Source organism: Cricetulus griseus, chromosome 3 (genome assembly GCF_003668045.3).
Source record: "Cricetulus griseus strain 17A/GY chromosome 3, alternate assembly CriGri-PICRH-1.0, whole genome shotgun sequence".
In the NCBI taxonomy this organism is placed as follows: Eukaryota; Metazoa; Chordata; class Mammalia; order Rodentia; family Cricetidae; genus Cricetulus; species Cricetulus griseus.
The window spans coordinates 109371645-109390234 of NC_048596.1; the positions used below are offsets into that span (position 1 = coordinate 109371645).

At 41.5% G+C, this 18590-nt stretch overlaps 1 protein-coding gene across 2 annotated transcripts in view; it reads right to left on the reverse strand.

Annotated features, from left to right (window-relative positions):
* The window catches only part of Me3 (malic enzyme 3), a 223170-nt gene that overhangs the window by 138754 nt on the left and 65826 nt on the right, over nt 1–18590 (reverse strand). The window lies entirely within an intron of this gene.

Sequence of the window (18590 nt, forward strand, 5' to 3'; positions counted from 1 at the left end):
AGCCACTCTGTGAGGGCATTTTAAAACCTCCACTTTACAGACAAGAGGGCTAAAGCAGAGAGGTTATATAACTTGCTTTATACCAAATTGCCTTTTAGAAGCAGGGTGTATCCTGTAGCCAGCCAGGCAAGGTAGCTTTCCCATGATTATCTTAGGTTAGATAGTAATCACAAAATGAATTGGGGGGGAGAATGAAAGAGTCCTTGGCACCTTCTCATTTCTTCTTTGTACGTGTTTGGAAGGCCAGGGATCTCTGAGACTGGGCTTCCCATAGATTCATATAGTGGTAGCGACAGATCAGCTCCTGCATGTCTTCAAGACCATTTCTTCTTGGGAAATACATGAACTGTGAGAAATGTCTACCTTGAGATAGGTCACTGTTTGTTTGAAAAGATGACACATAGGGACATGGCCAAAGTACTCCATACAAATCCCCAAGGTTTTTTTTTTTTTTTTTTTGCTTTATTAAAGACTTTCCTAAGTTACTGAAATGTTGGAGATGTGGGGTTCATTGTGGGCACTGAGGTAGAATGGAGATGTGGGGTTCAGAAGGGTGCTGAGGCCAAATATCTTTCTGGGTAAGAGATTTATTAGAAGACTTACTAATGGCATAGACGTACAAATAGACAGACAGCGTGTGGCAGACTGCAGACCCAAGGCAGAGTGAGACTCCTCTTTAAAATTTCTTAAATACTTTTGATGTTATAATTACATTATTTCCCCCTTCCCTTTCCTCCCTCCAAACCTTCCCATATATCCCCTTTCTCTCTTTCAAATTCATAGCCTCTTTAAAAAATGTTGTTACATATATATGTTTGTGTGTATCATATATGTGTGTGTATTTCTAAATATATAAATACAACTTACTCAGTTCATATACTTGTATGTATATGTTTTTATGACTCCTGTTTTTTTTTTTTTATAAATCTCAGAGGAAATGGGGAGGTTTGTGCAATCTGTCTCTCATTCCAGGGTGGCAGGGGTGGAGGGAATTCTGGAGGGAATATGCTATTCTGATGACGTGGGAGAAGAAGGGCACATTTAGTTATGGTGGACCCTTCTACTGGCTGGAGATATGCCTGCTAATGGTAGGCTTGTGTTACCCTGGAGCCTGCCAACTTGAGCCTGTAACTTCCTTGGAAAAATGACCATGACACCTGTCATTCTCATGAAACCCAGATACCTGAAGATTCTGTTAGAGGATTAGAGATTCCCAGACAGGCTCCTGGTAGTCACATTGCCATTTCCTCTATAGCAGTTGTAAGAATGAAGTTACTGCAGGTAGGTTATGGCATGATTAGCCTTTAGCCTCAGACCTAACAGTTACCAGTTTCATACATCCCTGGTGCTGGCCAACAGCTTTGCAGAGGGCAAGCACCATGTTAGTTCCCAGATTTCTTTTCAAGACCCTAACTTGCCTGTAGACTGGTCACTTTTTTTTTCCCCTTCACTAAGATAGGGTTTTACCATGTACTCCTGGCTGTTCTGGAATTCATTATGTAGACCAGGCTGGCCTTGAACTCACAGAGATCTGCCTGCCTCTGCCTTCCAAGTGCTATGATTAAAAGGGTGCACCACTATGCATGGCTAGACTGGTCACTCTTACCAAACACCATTAGGTAGGTGACTTTTAGCTGATTTGGAAAGATCATGGCTGCCTCTCCTTGGCCGCAGGGATCCCCGGGATCCCAGACATTTAATTATGACATCATCTTTGTTAATGGCCACTGTGGCTTTTAATAGTAGTCTGCTTCTGTCTACAAGCTTAAGTGTTTCTCTTGGCTGACTTCCATCAACTTCTTTTGTGTTTGAGGAAAACGAATGACTGTTTAGCAACTGGTAATTTTAAGGATTTAAAGAAATTACTTCTAGAAGCTCTAGATTTATACACTGGCAAAGCAGAAAGACAATTTAGCAGTTCCATGGCTCCAAAAGGATAAGTACTTCTTTTTTTGCACTGGGTACAGAAGACTGAACCCACAGCCTTCAGTGTGCTAGGAAACACTTCTCCTGAGTGATATCCCCAGCCTTCTCTCAGCCTACTCTTTAAGACAAGGTCCCACTAAATTGCCCCAGCTGGCCTGCAACTCACTAAGTAGCATAGGCTCACTTAAACTTGTGATTTTGCCTTGGCCGTCGGCACCAGGGTAATATGGGCGCCTTACAGACCATTCACTATAGTGAGGGGGAAATGTGCTAGACCTTGCATTTATGTGTAAGAGAAATAAATCTTGCTAAGTGGTGCTCAGACTCTTGGTCTGCAGGTCAGAAAGTTAATTTCCACAAAGTACACCAGAGGTCCTTCAGTAAGAGTGGAGATTGTACAATATGGAGGAGTCTGCCATGGGTCATTTACCCATCATTGCCACACTGAGAAATTATAGCTTTTCTGTGGTAAACAGAGCTACAGATGACATTATCTATTTTTAACAAGATTCCCCAAATAGGACACATGGCTTTTGGAAAATGACTTTCTCTCACAATTAAATCTCAACCTCATTGTTGATGGAGAGCTTGCCACATTCAGTTCCCAGGACCCACATGGCAGCTCTCAACCATCTGCAACTCTTGTTTCAGGGTATCTGATGCCCTCTTCTGACCTCCAAGGGCACCAGACACACATATCCATGCAGGTGAAACACTTATACACATAAAATAAAACTAAAAATTTCCAACCTCATACCCAAGTGGCATTTAGGTAAGATCTGCATGTGGGGACCTACCAATTGTTACTGGTTTGAAATGTTTCAGGTGTTAGAGAGTTCCCATCCAAGTGTTTATGATCTGCTCTGGCTTTTCAACGGGAACCACTGGACTATTGCAAGGCCCAATGACCAATGGGCTGTCACCTGTTTAGTAATTGAAGGTTTGTGGCCACTCTGACTGTCAGTGACTGTGCTGCATCTGTTTTAATGTTTTTCTTATTGTCCCTGACATTGCCTAGTTTATCATATCCCTTTCAGCCCAGGCTCTGCACTCATCTATTTGCCAACCTGCCCATGTTCTCAGGACACAACTTACTGGTATCAGAGAGAAGATGTTTGAATATATCCCACCATCCTAGGTCTTACTGTTCTGAGATGCAGGCTTTCTAGGGCTCTTGCTCCTCATGACTGAGCATCTCCAATTTTCTTTGGCAATCTACCTCCTCTCTTTGGACCCAGAGCTATGCTGTTTATTTGGCAATATCTTCTTGTTTATTTCACAAGCATCAGTTAATCTGTGCCAGGCCTGCCATACAAGGTACTGGGGTGTCAAATAGGAATAGCCTCTGGTCCCTGTCCTCATGAATTTACTTAAGTAGACACATGGGTCAACATGGAATAATGGTCATGGCCCCTGACATGATGGGTGAGGCTTTTCCCCCAACCTAGGAAATAGTGCTGTCATTTCATGTGTTGTGGGATTATCCAACAATGCCTGCAAAAGGCTTCACACAGATATGTGTACATAAAAAGCAGTAAGGAAGTAGTAGATTCTCTTATTACTATTATAATTTTGTTCATGGGGGGTGGCACAATAAAGCTCACTAGTAGATGCTGGAGATGAGCTTTAAACAGCACTTCAGAGTTAGGCTGCAAGCAGGGCTTGACAGTGACACTACCAAAGTGTGACTGCTTGTCCATAGGCTCTGACAAGGCTGTTGTACCCACCACTCCAGGCATTTCCCTCTCATAGTCACATTCATTCTGGCTGTTACAACTGGACTCACACCAGTGCCCATGTCCACCATGCTCTGACTGCTTCCTCCTGCTGGTCTTCTAAATCACAGTCACCCCCTCCCAGGGGCTTTCTCTGCCATGATGCTTCAACTGGTCCATGGCCTTCTGCAAACAGGTATGTCTGTACTTCTGAATTTATACATATGGACCACAATATACACATAGTTGCTTCCTCTCATCAATATACTTATTAGAAGGACACATTAGCAGGCACACATGTCACAGGCTTTCTGCCCCACACATCATTACATCATGCTATTTGCTGACTGCTTATGTGATAAGCAGCTTCCTTCATCAATCAACTATAAAACATAGAAGAGTGTAGCTACGACAGGGCTATGTACTCAGCCCCGAGGCATACAGTTAAAGCTGATTAGCTGTTAGGGGACTGGACAGAGTTTCCTCCTCCTTTTGCACATTACTTCTTGACTCTATTTGTCTGAGACTTTCAAGACTTAGGCCTGGTTGGAACAGGAAGTGAGATTACTAAGGCTGCCGTTCTCTCTTTTTCCATCACATTTATGAGGGCTCTTAGCATACTCCTGGGATGAATATATGGAGTCTCAGAAATCCAAGCTTTGGGAAGTCTCTGTAGACAAACCTGAGAATAGCCTTTCTCCCAGATGTAGTTCTGCTCTCAGATATAAAATTACGTATCCAGAGAGCCGTTGCAAGTTCCCAAGAGGGCAGTTGAGGAGACGGCTCAGGGCTGGCTTCTGCTATCTCGGGCTGCACTTATATACAGGAGGCATGTGACTTCCAGCAACAGTACACCTGGAAGTTCATGTTGTAGCTTGTAGGTACAATTTGGCATGTCATCCTGTGATTACGGACAGGGCATGGAGGTGCCGCCATCATGCAGTACGGGGAGCAGGAGGGAATCTGGAAGATGAAAATTCCACATTCGGTTTCTACTGGCTATATGATCGTAAGGAAATCACTTCACCTCTGAGAATACTCAGGGCTCTGGGCTGTTAAAGCAGATTGGAAAACAGAAGTTAAGCTCACTTTAGATGAAGTGTTCTTAGGTTGTGGTTTTTGAAGTTTCATATTGTTTCAGGTTAAGGACAATAAGCAATAGCTATTTAGTGTAATGAGAAAAACCAGTCTGGTGTTTATTTCCTTTCTATGCAGGATAATAAATTCTTTCATGGCAGAGACTATATATAAATCAGCTGTGTGCTCACTGCCTGGCACAGTAGACAGTAAAGAAGGATCACTCAATAAATACATGGATGGGGGGAACGAATTCATTTTGCAGGAAAATTATAGGACAGATACAAATTTAGATCCTCTGGAATCAGAAAGAAAAGGCATAGAATGGTCCAAATGTGTATAGGCACCAGGTGAACCATTCCTATAGCAAACTTATAGTAGTGGCCCTCACTAATATGTCAGTACACCAGTCTGTTCAGTGCTGCTATGAGAAAAATGTTGTATACCCGTGAAGACAATGCAGTAGCCACTGAACACACATAGCTACAGAGCATTTGAAATGTGGCCAATATAAATGAGAAATAGGATTTTTAAGTACCTTTTATTTTAATTAGTAGAGAGGCACAAGTGCTTTGGACAAGGCAGAACTTTCTCACATTGGAGGTCATTCCAAACCAGGTCTAATAGAAAGCATAGGAACTGAGTTCTGCATGGTTCTGAACCACACCATATATGGACCAGAAAGCAAGGGCCTGAGACCTCAGATCCTTGGCCTTGTATCCTGGCTCAGTTACATAATGGAGATACTTGAATCCAGTTCCATGCAGAGTAGTGGCTCACTGTGTGGAACAGCTGAGAGAGCTGGGGAAATAGGAGCCAGAGTTAAGCTCAGTGATAGACTAGCATCCCAAGGGCTTCAGCTGCGCCTGAGTGGCAATGTCAGAAGAGGCTTTTAAAGGAGTTTGGGATCTTGCCCTGGCCAGCCCAGTGGTGTGGGGAGCTTCAGGAAAGGTAGTCCAGTTTTCATGATGGATGATTTAAAAATTGAGGATGAAGAAATAAAATGAAAAGTTGCTAACTATGAATACATGCAAATAAAATGATGGGACTGGAATTTGTATAGAAAGAATCTTCCTTCCCAGGATCCTTTATGGGAATGACTTGCAAATATTAGAAACAATTGGAGTGTCTCATGATGGAGCGTTGTGGTTTCTGGTATGCATTTACACAATAGAAGCATTCTGAAATAGTTTACAACCTGGTCTGTGAAGGCTTTTGTTGAAGTGTGGCCATGGAGAGGGGAAGTAAGAAAAGTCAACACAGGGGCTGGAGAGGCTCAGTGGTTAAGAGCACTTGTTCTTCCAGAGGATTTGGGTTTAGTCTCCAACACACACAATGGTTTGTAACCGTCTGCAACTCCCTTTCCAGGTAATCTGATGCTTTCTTCTTACCTCCATGGACATCAGTCATGTATGTGGTGCACAGACATTCATGAAAGCAAAACACTCACATATAAAATAAAATAATAAATCTAAAAAAACTGATACAAATCTTTAAGACACTACTGGAGACGCCATCTTACTAAACATGGGCTTTGACAGAGGGCCACAGTAAAAGATGTCTGCACAAAGGTATCTTCAGGTCCTAGAGATAGAGCTCTGACTGACTGTAAAAACTCTGGGTAGCAACCAACAGCAGACTGTGTTCAAACTCAGCTGTAGCCTCTTGTGGTTCAGACAGGGCCAGGTGGCAATGTGGTTGCCCCCCCCCCCCCAGTGCCTGGAAAGTGGTCACACCTCTCTTTGCCCTTGAAGCACCTTAAGATCTTCAACTTCCTCTAATATTTAAAAAACACTTTTCTAATAGCAGTTATACCAATATAAATAGCTACTACAAATAAGCAAGTTTGGAGAATGTACTCCAGGAGTATATTTCTCAGCTCAGTTTCCAGTCCTAAGTCTCTAGGATAAACCCATTTTACCAAAGACACATTGTATTTTAGCTATTTTTTTTCTCATCTTCATGTAACATCACATAAGCGAGTTGTGTTTTTCCAGGCCCTAGTTTCACCTATCTTGGCAAAGTGTACAATTCATGCTTCCTCTCTTTTGTGGGAATGTAGATGGTTCAGCAGACATAATATACAAGGAAGTGAGTATAAGGGCTAGAGTTGTTAAAATAATTACAGGAGGAACAGGGATAGCTCTGCTCACTCCTTTTGCCAAGATAAAAAATATACCTGGACCTGCTGGTTTTGGGGACAATGCAAATACTATGTATAGGAGAATTTCAGAAAACATAGACAGGTAGTAGTCTATGCCAGCATGGGATCCCCACAGGCTAGGTTCAGAGCTTAATTTCCTACAGAATCCTGTGTATTTCTCAACCAAGCTTCAACCTCTTGCTTCAAAAGAGCTATTGGTCAGTCTATCTTCCTTCAAGGCAAGGATTTGACTTGGTTTTAGTATCTTTGGCCCCCAACACAGCTCTAGTTTTTTTTTTTTATAACTTATACAAGAAGCATGAGTAGATGAACACAGTGTAGGAGTCCCATATTACTAGGAAAGCTGTGTGGTGATGCCTTTCCTTACTCATTCTGTGTGTCACACCACCAACTGACACCACTGTCACAAATTTTCCACAAAGGGATTTCCTCAAATTTCAAGTAACATTAGTTTTGTGACCAGTGTTTAGTGAGCACCCAACAAGCGTCAGCTAAGGCCAACCATTCCTTAAAAATAAAGACAATGGCCGGCAGTGGTGGTGCATGCCTTTAATCCCAGCACTTGGGAGGCAGAGGCAGGCGGATCTCTGTGAGTTTGAGACCAGCCTGGTCTACAAGAGCTAGTTCCAGGACAGCCTCCAAAGCCACAGAGAAACCCTGTCTCGAAAAAAACCAAAAAACAAAACAAAACAAAACAAAAAAACCAAAAAAACAAACAAAAATAAAGACAATGATGTGATTAGCTCTATGAGATGCTTAGAGAAAAGTGGATGAGGAGGCAGACAACCAAAGTTTTTCAAGGTGAATATTCAGCAAGGTGACCATGGAGAGAAAGAATTATGGAATTTGCTATACAAATATTATGTCAGCCAATACTCCAAATTCTCCTCATCCTCAACACATCTCTGACAGTAAAGGCAAGTGGTAGCCATGGGTAGACAGGAGGAAAAGAGTGGTGTCCTTGCTTGGAAACACTCTTGCCTGCTCTACTTCATTTACCCTTTTCTTCTATGATCTCTTCAGTTGAAGCTCAAGCCAACTTCCTTCTCCACTCCATGACTCCCTGACTTAGCCAATACAGCTTTGACTTATTTGTGACCTTCTGTCTTCTTCCTTTGTGTATTTTTCCCAGAAGCAATAATAAGAAGTATTTTTCTTCCCTTTGCTGCACTGAACCACCCGTGAGTTCCGTGCAGTGTACCAGGGTAGAAGTTTCCCATTGGCTGGCCTTCTCACTGGACACCATTTTTTCCCCCAGGCCCATATACTCATGTTTGCCTCAGTGTGGTAGACCAGTAGTCTCTGGCTGATGGATAGACAGACAATCACACATGTCTCTTCAAAAACTAGTATTCAGTCTGGAAGACCAGAAAACCGTAAGTCTTTGTAAATTCTCTAGTGATTCTGACACTATTCAGATTTGGAAACTGCCATCCTAGGACTTTTTTCTAGCTGAGTTTCTTTTGGAAGGAAAGGAAGGAGGTAGGACCCCAAATATAAGAGCTTCAGAGACAATGTAAACTTTCCTTGTTCTACCCTGCCTCAGTCCTGTAGCCACATGGAGGAAATGGTTGCTCAATATCCAATTCCACCATCTTTCCCTTCAAATGATCAGCCATGTCTCTTAGATTCCTGTTGTTGTAGAGCCCCCATATCCATCCACCACTTGGTGGGCAATATTGCCCCTCTAACCTACTCCAGATTTGGCTTCAACCTTCAGTAGACACACCTGTGATTTGGAACAAGCAAAAGGTTGCTTGATCGTGTGGAGAAACAAGATTTATCAGGAAGCACTGGGTTCATTTTAATTGATAAAAACTACATATCTAAAGGGTCAGGAAAGCAACATCAAGGGAGATTATAGGACCACACATACAGCTTTGTTGAAAGCCCTTACAATAGCCTGTTGAATCAGAATGAGAAGCCTACCACCTTTAGGTCTGAGGTTTAGAATGCTTTGCTCATCAATGTCTGCCTCCCTTAGAAGAGAGGGAGACTGTTTTATGCTTCTACTTGTTTATTAAATAAATGCCAGGTTCCTCTTCTCTACCAAGTATTTTGCTAGATGCTTGAGTGGCCACTATTTGCCCTGTCTGTGTAGACAGGTCCTAAATCTTCACTTAATATTGGGATTAAGGTTGTGCCTCATGTCAAATATTAATTAAGGTGAACTTATTGCTTGAGAGGTGAAAGAAATCTTAGTCTTTAAAAAAAGGTGGTTTTGTATTCCATATTGCTTGGCATATATCCAAATGTTTGGTTAAAAATAAAATTAATGATGCAAGTAGGTACATGATTGGCCTAGTATCTTTGTTAATGATAAAACATGCCTTGCATATCTTATTGCTTTATTGTATTAAAAATGTTCTCATAGGGCTTATGTCATTTGAGCATATACATGGCAGGTATTATTATCCCCTTTACAGAAGAAGAAGAAGCCTAAATCAGTCATGGGGATGTGCTTCCCGAGGGACATGCGAAGTAACATGAAAATAATGGCTATTTCAATTGTTTTTCTTTTGGAAGACTAGTTTCTGCAAAAATGTTGATAAGAACCATCATGGGAGAAGAATGAAAGAATCTGCTCCCAGAGTACTTGTCAACTCTGGAATTTTGTCCCTACTGAACAGGAGATGAATGGATAGAAAGATTATGCATCATTCTCTTGGGAAAATTCAGTGGCAGTCTGAATGCTGCACGACCCCTTATTTCCAAGAGCTTATTATTTAAATTTTAAATAGTGTTTTTCTTGGCACCCTTATGGCTCTCACTCAGCCGAACCTCACTAGGATAACAGCAGAGCAGCAGCTGAGAACAAAGGAGGCAGCTTCCTTCCTTCAACAAAATAACTGCTCTTTGATGGGTCCAGCCTGGGAGGATTAGGTCAAAAAATGAACTCTGACTGGAGTAATAAAACAATTAGACATGCCTTGGGAGGGCTCAGAATAGACCTTGTACATGCATACCTGGTGTGTGTGGATGAGTGGGTGGAGGTGCCAGAATATGACATAATACAACCAAAGACAAGCTTATCAATAGTGTTACTCTCGAGCAGTTAATTAAGCTTTTCTAAGCCTCACACAGACTCCACTCTCTTGGGTCTCGATCAGCTCTGTTATCTGACCAGGTGAACCAGGAAGGAGGTCACTTTTTTAGGGACAAATGGTCATTGTGTATCACAGATAAGGATAACCAGTCTCTATCTTGTCACCAGGAGGTATGAGCTCCCAGGTCTAGAGTCCACTGGGGAGTGGGTTTATAATGACTGTCTGCATCTAATTACATGGTTGGTGTTCTGGTTAGTTTTTGTCAGTCCCACACAGGCTGCAATCACGTGAGAAGTGAGAAGGGGAAATCTCAATGGAGAAACTACCTCCGTCACATTGACCAATGCGTGTGTCTGTGGGAGCATTTTCTAGCTTAATAGTTGATGTGGGGGAGCCTTATCCACTGTGAACAGTCCCACACTCATGAAGGTGATCCCGGAGTGTTTAAGAAAGCAAGATGAAGAAGTCATGGGAACAAGCTAATAAGCAGTGTTCCTCTATTGTCCCTGCAGCAGATTGAAACTCCAGGTTCTTCCTCTAAGCTCCTGTTTTGGTGTGGTAGTTTGAATGGAAATGGGCCCTATAAGCTCATATATTTGAATACCTGTCCCCAGTTGATGGGACTATTTGGGAATGATTAGGACCTGAGGCCTTGCTAGAGGGAGTTTTGAGGTTTCAAAAAAACTTGTGCCATTTCAAGGGTGTTCTCTGCCTCCCGCTTGTGGATTAAGATAGCTTTCAGTGATTACTCTGCTGTGTGTGCTGCCTATTGCTTGCTACCTCTTCTCAGCCATCATGTACACTAATCCTCTGAAATGCAGCCTAGTTAAATACTTTCTTTTGTAAGTTGCCTTGGTCAGGGTGTTTTTTTATTATTTAGAGAATATTAGTTTTTGTAATCAAACCCACGTAGATAAGATTATCATAGCAATAGAATTATAACTAAGAAAAACACTTGGCGGCCATTGATAACGTACTGTATCCTATAAGCCAAATGAACACTTTTCTCCCTGAGTTGCTTTGGTCATGGTGTTTATCACAGTAATAGGAAGAAAACTAGAATAGTCAACGTCTACAAAGAATTCCTATTTCTTATAAGAGTGGCTTCCAAACTTTACTGTCTAAAAGGGCTACTGTTAAGTCCAAAGGAGACTCCAATTCCCTAAACTCCAAAAGGCAGTCCAAATATCCAGAAACAGACTCAAGCTGGACTATAGGAGGATTTCTTGTAGTTAGATAAAATCCAGTATTTCTCAGGAACTTGTGAATCCAGTTCCCCTCTAGCAAAAGGAGTCATTTTCCATGGGACAAATGGCTGTCTGTGGTAGTTATTAGCACACCAAAGCTCATGCTGGCCTCTAGGCTCCCTCAATATCACAAGTACCTCTTACACACTTTAAAGCCCATGCTGGCATTCTGCTCTTCTAAGCACTCCTCATAGGCTTCTCTCCCCCAGCTATTCATTCCCCTTATAATCCTGCTGTTTTCCATTCTCTCTCTCTCTCTCTCTCTCTCTCTCTCTATATATATATATATATATATATATATATATATACACATATATATACACACACACATATATATACATATACATACATACATACATACATACATACATACATACATACATACATACATACATATATCTCGCAGCTTACTTCTTTCTCTGCTCTCGACTCTTCCAAATGCCTCTTTGGCTGTTCTCTCTGTCACATCCACAATAAAAACGCCCCCCCTTTACCACACTATGGAGTGATCATGTTGTCAATTTGTAAGTCTACCACTGTATAAGGTAGGCCTTGAAAATATCCCCTATTCTGCAGATCAGAAAGCTGAGACTGAAGCCACCCCCAAACTGTGGCACTAACAAGGTACAGAAATGAATCTTGAGTCTGAAGTCCATTTCAATATGCTGACTCTTTAATTCATTTAAACATTCATTCATTTAACAAGCACGCTTTGAATAACAAGTTTATCTAGGTAGCTGGTATTGGAGAAATATATTTGTGTACACACACACACACACACACACACACAGCCTTTACCTTTATAGATAACCAGTCTGGGGATCTTTTAATTCAAACCAGTTTCCTTTACAGCCCTCCTGTTTCAGAAGTAATTAAGAATTTGGGGGGCTTGTTTAGTTCCTGAAAAGTTGGGAGATGAACAGAAAAGCACAGGGACCTTTTTGCTGCACTTGAGGTGTACTCAGAATGATTTTTCCCACAAGAAGCAGGGAGTCACCAGCAAGGGAGAACAGACCTCCACGTCAGTTCCTGGCTTCAAATGGTGACTCATCCTCACCTGTTGTGATCATGGATAACTTTCCTAATTTCTTTGAGCTTCAACTTGCTGACCAATAGAATGAAGATTGTAATAGCTACTTCAAAGGATTGCCAGGAGACTTGCTTGGAGCCCCCTGTGTGATGTGTCTGGCTAGCTAGTGGTTAGCACTTGTGATAAACACAGCTGTGACTGGGCCCTTTCTGAATGCCCCGGAGAACATGTGGATTCCCAAGCCTCCTACTTGTTTGTTTTAAAAATAAGTTTCAGCCGTTCAGCCTTCACCCTCACTTGGTTCTACTCACCCCTCAGTTTTCAGAGTTGAGATACTATTTATTTGAGAAATATGAGTTGGTGCTCAATAAAATTTAACTGGTGACCTATCCAGATCTAAATGGAATGAAACAAACTCAAAGGGGACTGGACTGAAAGTGGAATGTTCAAAATTGCCCTTTGAATGGCATTTCCTTGTTTTATTAGATTTATATGAAAAGAAGGGGGTGGGATCTCAAGCCATGTGAGTCTTTGTTTTCATCAGTGCTTAGCTTATATAATCAACATTGAGTTGTTTTCTTTGCTCCCCCCGAGATAGAATCTGATCCTTGTACTTGATGAATTTTAGTATCCCTTTCTTTTAACTCCTCATTTCATAAACTTGATTAGCTCTGGTGTCTATGTGCTTAGGGACTATTTGCGTATGTTTAAAGCACTCTTGTCTGTTCTTATTTTCCAGGAATGTCACTGGAATTCCTGCACACATGGCTGGGCTCTTCTAGAGTAACATCTCCTGCTCTGAAGGAGGCCATGTTGACATTCTCTGAGACCCGCAGGGTGACCTCTCCCCTAACTGCTCCAAGGAAAACAGTCCCATGCCAGAAGCTATATTTAGTGTCATTTGGCTAACAGAATCTTATAAAACCTATATCCTGTGATAAGTAAAGTCAACATTTAAAATCTACTTTAAATGGCTTCTGCTAACCTTCAGGGATAGACTTCAACATAGTGAACAATTTACCATTCTCAGAGCAAGCAGGCTTTCCCATGCCTGTGTGTGCTGACGTAGGAGACTCTCTCTGGGAAAGCCTTCCCATGCCTGTCTGCCAGTCACTAGAGTGGACTAACAGAGAGGACATGAACTCATACCTAATGGAATATTGATTCTCAAAATTCAGTGTGCATCAGTAGCACCTTAGTGACTGACTTGATTTCAACTCTAAAAATGACATCATCAGGGTTACCTGCATCAGAAGGGAAAGTTTTGCCTAGACTTAAGTTTTGAATCTCAAAGGAGTCGAGGAGGATTTTGGGAAATGTAGTAAAAAGAAGTCTTGTGATACAGGAAGGAAGTGACATAGCAGACAGACTCATATATAAGCAGGGACAAACAGGAAGTGGTCCCTTTTTTCTTGCTCTTCTTCCCGGTCTCTGCTCTGGAGTCACCATGTGAGTCCGGGAAGACAGGACTCTTAATGCTGGCATCTGATAAGATAAGTCTTATAAAATATAGAGGTTTATGATAATTAAGACTGAGCTAGCAGATGAGAAATCATAGTCATTGGCCAAGCAGCATTTGTACCTAATATAAGTCTCTCTGTGTTACTTGGGACCTTAACGTGGCAGTGGGCAGAACTCAGGTGGCCTGGCAGAAAGCGCCCAAGTGGTGGCAGGGGTTGGGTGGCTGGCAGAAAGACTTATTGTTGCAGGACATAAACTCACACCTAATGGAATGTTGATTCTCAAAATTCAGTGTGCATCAGGAGCACATTAGTGACTGACTTTGATTTCAACTCTAAAAATGACATCATCAGGGTTACCTGCATGAGAAAGGAAAGTTTTGCTTAGACTTAAGCCTTGAATCTCAAATTCAGGAGTAAAGGTGACTCCCCCAGTCTTTAGGAAGTATGGTGAGCTGACATAATTGATTAGGGAAATTTACTAAGGATAAAAGATATGTGAAGGCACACCTTTTGAGTGAGAAGCAATGGCAAAAAGGAAAAATGCTGTTGTTTGACGTAACTATTAAGATAATTGATTTATTTTGTTTTTTCCATTTCCTTTTTTAAATTTAGAAACAGTCATTTTATATATCTATCCCCCACCACATTCCCTCTCACTCCCATCCTCCCATGCCCCCTATACATCCCCCAACCCACCTCCACCTGCTCCCCAAGGATGGTGAAGCCTTCCATGGGGGATCATCAAAGTCTGTCATATTATTTGGGGGAGGGACTAGGCTCTCCTCCGTGTATCAGGGCTGCAGTAGTATCCCTCCATAAGGAGTGGGCTACCTAAGTACATTTGTACACTAGGGATAAATACTGATTCCACTGTTAGTGGTCCCATAGCCTGCCCAGGCCTCCTTGCTGGCACCCATATTCAGAGTGTTTGGTTCAGTTCAATGTTGGGTCCGTGTGCTCTCACTAGGTCGGGCTAGCTGGTTCTGTAGGTTTCTCCAGCATGGTTTTGACTGCTTTGCTCATTCCTCCTCCTTCTCTACAACTGGGTTCTGGGAGTATGGCTCAGTGCTTAGCTGTGGGTGCCTGCTTCTGCTTCCATCAGCTACTGGATGAAGGCTGTTCAGGGGGCCTGGTTTGGTCCTATGTTGGTTCCCCAGCTATCAGACTGGGGTCTGTGAGTTCCCACTTTCTCAGTTCAGCTGTTTCTGCAGGTTTTCCCAGCATGGTCTTGACCCCTTTGTTGGTCACTCCTCCTTCTCTGAAACTGGATTCCAGGAGTTGAGCTCAGTGCTTGCCTGTGGATTTCTGCTTCTGCTTTCATCAGCTACTGAATGAAGGCTCTAGGATGGCATTTAGGGTAGTCATCATTCTCATTATAGAGGAAGGGCATTTAAGGTTGCCTCTCCACTATTGTTTAGGGTCCTAGTTGGGGTCAACCTTTTGGATCTCTGTATAATCACCCAGTGCCAGATTACTCTTTAAACCTATAGTGGCTGCCTCTATTGATGTGTCTCTTTTCTTGCTCTCCTCTATTTCTCACCCCACTCTATCTTCCTGATCCCTCATGTTCTCCTCCTCCCTTCCTCTTCTCCCCTCTTCTTTCTCCTACCTCCCTTCCCCCTCCCCCATGCTCCCAATTTGTTCAGGGGCTCTTGTCTTTTCCGTTTCACTGGGGGACCATATATGTTTCTCTTAGGGTCCTCCTTGTTTCTTTCTCCTCTGGAGGTGTGAACTGTAAGTTGGTAATCCTTTGCTTTATGTCTAAAATCCATATATGAGTGAGTACATACCATGTTTGTCTTTCTGTGACTGGGTTACCTCACTCAGAATGGTTTCTTCTAGTTCCATCCATTTGCCTGCAAATTTCAATATTCCATTTTTTTTTTCTGATGAGTGGTACTCCATTGTGTAAATGTACCACATTTTCTGTATCCATTCTTTGGTTGAGGGGCATCTAGGTTGCTTCCAGATTCTGGCTGTTACAAATAATGCTGCTATGAACATAGTGGAACATAGTGGATGTTCTTACTGTATGAATGTGCATCCTTTGGGTATATGCCTATGAGTGGAATTGCTGGATCGTGTGGTAGACTGATTCCCATTTTCCTGAGAAACCACCATACATACAGCCAAAGTGGCTGTACAAGTTGGCACTCCCTCCAGCTGTGGAGGAGTTCCCGTTTCTCCACATCCTCTCCAGTATAAATTGTCATTGGTGTTTTTGATTTTAGCAATTCTAATGGGTATAAGATGGTATCTCAGAGTTGTTTTGATTTGCATTTCCCTGATGGCTAAGGATGTTGAGCAGATTTTTAGGTGTCTTTCAGCCATTTTAGATTCCTCTATTGAGAACTGTCTATTTAGCTCTGTACCCCATTGTTCAATTGAATGATTTGGTGTTTTGGTGACTAGCTTCTTGAGTTCTTTGTATATTTTAGAGATCATTCCTCTCTATGATGTAGGGTTGGTTAAAATATTTTCCCATTCTGTGGGCTGCCATTTTGTCTTGTTGACTGTGTCTTTTGCCTTACAGAAACTTCTCAGTTTCAGGAGATCCCATTTATTAATTGTGGATCTCAGTGTCTGTGCTACTGGTGTTATGTTCAGGAAGCAGTCTCCTGTGCCAATTAATTCAAGGGTACCTCCCACTTTCTCTTTTGAGAGGTTCAGTGTGGCTGGATATATGTTGAGGTCTTTGATCCATTTGGACTTAAGTTTTGTGCATGCAATTGATATGGATCTATCTGCAGTCTTCTACATGCCAGCATTCAGTTATGCCAGCACCAGTTTTTGAGGATGCTATTTTACCCATTGTGTAATTTTAGCTTTGTCAAAAATCATGTGTTCATAGGTGTGTGGGTTAATATCAGTGTTTTCAATTTGATTCCATTGGTCTGCCTGTCTATATTTGTGCCAATACCAAGCTGTTTTCAGCACTATAGCTCTGTAACAGAGCTTGAAGTCCAGGATGGTGATGCCTCCTGATGTTCTTATTGTACAGGGTTGTTTTGGCTATCCTGGGTCTTTTGTTTTTCCATATAAAGTCGAGTATTGTCCTTTCAAGGTCTGTGAAGAATTGTGTTGGGATTTAGATGGGGATTGCATTGAATCTGTAGATTGCTTTTGGCAAGTTTGCCATTTTTACTATGTTGATCCTACCTATCCAAGAACATGGGAGATCTTTCCATTTTCTGGTATCTTCTTTAATTTCTTTTTTTAAAGACTCAAAGTTCTTGTTTTACAGGTCTTTCATCTGTTTAGAGTTGCCTAAATATATTTTAAGTTGTTTGTGGCTATTGTAAAGGGTGATATTTCTCTGAATTCTTTCTCAGCCCATTTATCATCTACATATAGTAGGGCTACTGATTTTTTGAGTTACTCTTGTATCCTGCCACTTTGCTGAAGGTGTTTATCAGCTGTAGTAGTTCCCTGGTAGAATTTTTCAGGTCATTTATGCAAACTATCATATCATCTGCAAATAGTGAAAGTTTGACTTCTTCCTTTCCAATTTGTATCGCCTTGATCTCCTTTTGCTGTCTTATTGTTTAGCTAGAACATCAAGTACAATATGGAAGAGATATGGAGAGAGTGGACAGTCTTATCTTGTTCCTGATTTTAGAGGAATCTCATTGACTTTCTCTCTATGTAGTTTGATGCTGGCTGTTGGTTTACTGTATATTGCCTTTATGATTCATTTACACTCATTCATTTTTTTTCATTAAGTGTACACTGTGTAACATGTATAATGCTAGTTCCAAGAAAAGAAATTGAAAGGCCCCCAAATAATACTCATTTAGGTAAAACTCAGGAAACACAAGTTGAAGTGATTTGTCATTCATTCAAAATAAGCAAACAAAATGATAACATTTGTTATACAAAAGCTTGTGGAATGAGCAAGTACTTTGTATTATATAGTGGAGTAGGCAGTAGGAATGCAATTAAAAAAAAAAACCGCGAAGTGCACTTTCAAATGGGTATGACAATATTACATAATCACCCAAACAACTATTTTAGTAGAAGAAATACAACAAAGCAGTTGTAGACAATGCTACAACAGTATGTAAAGAGCTGGAAGCCTGGATGTGGGTGGTATGTGTTATGTGTTTAGACAAGTCTTCCATGAAGAAGGTATAGCTGAAATAATTCCTGGAAGATAAAGAGTTAGTTAACTTCAACAATAGTGTTGGGAAAACTGAATGTATACATGCAAAATTTGATATTATATCCTTATGCACTAAAAATGGATTAAAGAATTAAAGCATTAGACTGGAAACTTTGCTTCTCTGGTTTGGGAAATTATTTCTTTTTGATACAAAACCCCAGGAAACAAAACTAAACATACAATTGAACTACAGAAACTGAAAACCTCTGGCACAGCAAAATTAACAGTCAGCATAATGGCTGGTGGTCTGAAGAACTGAAGAAAATATTTGGAAACCACATAGCTTAAAATATAAAAGGAACATGACTCAGTGGAAACAAGAGCAACAAAAATAAAATCAAAGCAACACCAAATCTAACCTGGCTGTTGGAATATTCCTCAGTTGGTGGTGTGTTGGCTTGGTACAGATAAAGCCATGCTTAGCACTACAGCATCATATAAACCAAGTGTATCTGTGTATGTCTGTAATCCCAGTGATTCAGGTAGGAACTGAAGTTCATGGTTTTCATTAGGAATGGTCCTATTAAGAAGTGTGGATTTGTTGGAGCAGGTGTGGCCTTGTGGGAGGAAGTGTGTCATTATGGAGATAGGCTTTTAGGTCACATATATGCTCGGGCCATGTCCAGTGTCTCAGTTCACTTCCTGTTGTCCTTCAGTTCAAAGATGTAGAATTCTTAGTTCTCTCTCCAGCTCCATGTCTACCTGCATGCTTCCATGTCCCACTGTGATGATAATGGACTGAACCTTTGAACTATAAGC